Below are 3,554 nucleotides of genomic sequence, written 5' to 3'. Positions count from 1 at the left end.
TGAAGCATCTAAGTTGATGTAATAGCCAGTAAGAAGTAGTCCAATTCAAGTTTTAGGTATCGATTATTGACTTTTTAGCTGGCTTTGGTGACTTGGACATGAGCTAGGACCTTAACATTCTGCATGAAAGGAGGACTAGCAGCCGAGTTGCACGGGAGAATGTGAAAAGTGTTCATATGTAGTAAAAACCTTAGAAATCCGTCCGTATTCGTCATTTGTTATCGAATCGACTTAAAGTTAGATCGTCACATTGGCCGCTCTTCTCACTGAAACGCTTGTACTTATCGTCTGCAAAGCTATGTCGCGTGCTGCGGTATGCGGAGACACTAAAATCACCATAGTAGAAGACAGATGAAGCATCTAAGTTGATGTAATAGCCAGTAAGAAGTAATCCAATTCAAGTTTTAGGTATCGATTATTGACTTTTTAGCTGGCTTGGGTGCCTTGGACATGAGCTAGGACCTTAATATTCTGCATTAAAGGACGACTAGCAGCCGAGATGCACGGGAGAATGTGAAAAGTGTTCATATGTAGTAAAAACCTGAGAAATCCGTCCGTTTCCGTCATTTGTTATCGAATCGACTTAAAGCCAGATCGTCACATAGGCCGCTCTTCTCTCTGAAACGGTTGTACTTATCGTCTGCAAAGCAATGTCGCGTGCTGCGGTATGCGGAGACACTAAAATCACCATAGTAGAACACAGATCAAGCTTCTAAGTTGATGTAATAGCCAGTAAGATGTAGTTGAATTCAAGTTTTAGGTATCGATTATTGACTTTTTAGCTGGCTTTGGTGCCATGGACATGAGCTAGGACCTTAAGATTCTACATGAAAAGAGGACTAGCAGCCGAGTTGCACGGGAGAATGTGAAAAGTGTTCATATGTAATAAAAACCTTAAAAATCCGTCCGTTTTCGTCATTTGTTATCGAATCGACTTAAAGCCAGATCGTCACATTGGCCGCTCTTCTCACTGAAACGGTTGTACTTATCGTCTGCAAAGCTATGTCGCGTGCTGCGGTATGCGGATACACTAAAAGCACAATAGTAGAACACAGATGAAGCTTCTAAGTCGATGTAATAGCCAGTAAGAAGTAGTAAAATTCAAGTTTTAGGTATCTGTTATTGACTTTTTAACCTTCTTTGGTGCCTTGGACACGAGGTAGGAACTTAAGACTTTGCATGAAGGAGGTGTAGCAGCCGAGCTGCACGGGAGAATGTGAAAAGTGTTCATATGTAGTAAAAACCTGAGAAATCCGTCCGTTTTCGTCATTTGTTATCGAATCGACTTAAAGCCAGATCTCACATTGGCCGCTCTTCTCTCTGAAACGGTTCTACTTCTCGTCTGCAAAGCTATGTCGCGTGCTGCGGTATGCGGAGACACTGAAATCACCATAGTAGAACACAGATGAAGCATCTAAGTTGATGTAATAGCCAGTAAGAAGTAGTCCAATTCAAGTTTTAGGTATCGATTATTGACTTTTTAGCTGGCTTTGGTGACTTGGACATGAGCTAGGACCTTAAGATTCTGCATGAAAGGAGGACTAGCAGCCGAGTTGCATGGGAGAATGTGAAAAGTGTTCATATGCAGTAAAAACCTGAGACATCCGTCCGTTTTCGTCATTTGTTATCGAATCGACTTAAAGCCAGATCGTCACATTGGTCGCTCTTCTCTCTGAAACGGTTGTACTTATCGTCTACAAAGCAATGTCGTGTGCTGCGGTATGCGGACACACTAAAATCACCATAGTAGAACACAGATGAAGCTTCTAAGTTGATGTAATAGAAGGTAAGAAGTAGTACAATTCAAGTTGTAGGTATTGAATATTGACCTTTTAGCTGGCTTTGGTGCCTTGGACATGAGCTAGGACCTTAAGATTCTGCATTAATGGAGGACTAGCAGCCGAGTTGCACGGGTGAATGTGAAAAGTGTTCATATGTAGTAAAAACCTGAGAAATCCGTCCGTTTTCGTCATTTGTTATCGAATCGACTTAAAGCCAGATCGTCACATTCGCCGCTCTTCTCTCTGAAACGGTTGTACTTATCGTCTGCAAAGCTATGTCGCGTGTTGCCGTAGGCGGAAACAGGGAAAGCACCATAGTAGAACACAGATGAAGCTTCTAAGTTGATGTAATAGCCAGTAAGAAGTAATCCAATTCAAGATTTAGGTATCGATTATTGACTTTTTAGCTGGCTTTGGTGCCTTGGACATGAGCTAGGACTTTAAGATTCTGCATAAAAGGAGGACTAGCAGCCCAGTTGCACGGGACAATGTGAAAAGTGTTCATATGTAGTAAAAACCTTAGACATCCGTCCGTTTTCGTCATTTGTTATCGAATCGACTTAAAGCCAGATCGTCACATTGGCCGCTCTTCTCTCTGAAACGGTTGTACTTATCGTCTGCAAAGCTATGTCGCGTGCTGCGGTATGCGGAGACATTAAAAGCACCATAGTAGAACACAGATGAAGCTTCTAAGTTGATGTAATAGCCAGTAAGAAGTAGTCCAATTCAAGATTTAGGTATCGATTATTGACTTTTTAGCGGGGTTTGGAGCCTTGGACATGATCTAGGACCTTACGATTCTGCATGAAAGGAGGACTAGCAGCTGAGTTGCACGGGAGAATGTGAAAAGTGTTCATATGTAATAAAAACCTTAAAAATCCGTCCGTTTTCGTCATTTGTTATCGAATCGGCTTAAAGCCAGATCGTCACATTGGCCGCTCTTCTCTCTGAAACGGTTGTACTTACCGTCTACAAAGCTATGTCGCGTGCTGCGGTATGTGGAGACACTAAAAGCACCATAGTAGAACACAGATGAAGCTTCTAAGTTGATGTAATAGCCAGTAAGAGGTAGTACAATTCAAGTTTTAGGTATCGATTATTGACTTTTTAGCTGGCTTTGGTGCCTTGGACATGAGCTAGGACCTTAAGATACTGCATGAAAGGAGGACTAGCAGCCGAGTTGCATGGGAGAATGTGAAAAGTGTTCATATGTAGTAAAAACCTAAGAAACCTGTCCGTTTTCGTCATTTGTTATCGAATCGACTTAAAGCCAGATCGTCACATTGGCCGCTCTTCTCTCTGAAACGCTTGTACTTATCGTCTGCAAAGCCATGTCGCGTACTGCGGTATGCGGAGACCCTAAAATCACCATAGTAGAACACAGATGAAGGTTCTAAGTTGATGTAATAGCCAGTAAGAAGTAGTACAATTCAAGTTTTAGGTATCGATTATTGACTTTTTAGCTGGCTTTGGTGCCTTGAACATTAGCTAGGACCTTAACATTCTGCATGAAAGGAGGACTAGCAGCCGAGTTACACGGGAGAATGTGAAAAGTGTTCATATGTAATAAAAACCTTAAAAATCCGTCCGTTTTCGTCATTTGTTATCGAATCGACTTAAAGCCAGATCGTCACATTGGCCGCTCTTCTCTCTGAAACGGTTGTACTTATAGTCTGCAAAGCAATGTCGCGAGCTGCGGTATGTGGAGACACTAAAAGCACCATAGTAGAACACAGATGAAGCTTCTAAGTTGATGTAATAGCCAGTAAGAAG

This window comes from Schistocerca gregaria, unplaced genomic scaffold, assembly GCF_023897955.1.
Source record: "Schistocerca gregaria isolate iqSchGreg1 unplaced genomic scaffold, iqSchGreg1.2 ptg000397l, whole genome shotgun sequence".
Lineage (NCBI taxonomy): Eukaryota > Metazoa > Arthropoda > Insecta > Orthoptera > Acrididae > Schistocerca > Schistocerca gregaria.
Note: the sequence above shows the minus strand (reverse complement) of the source record.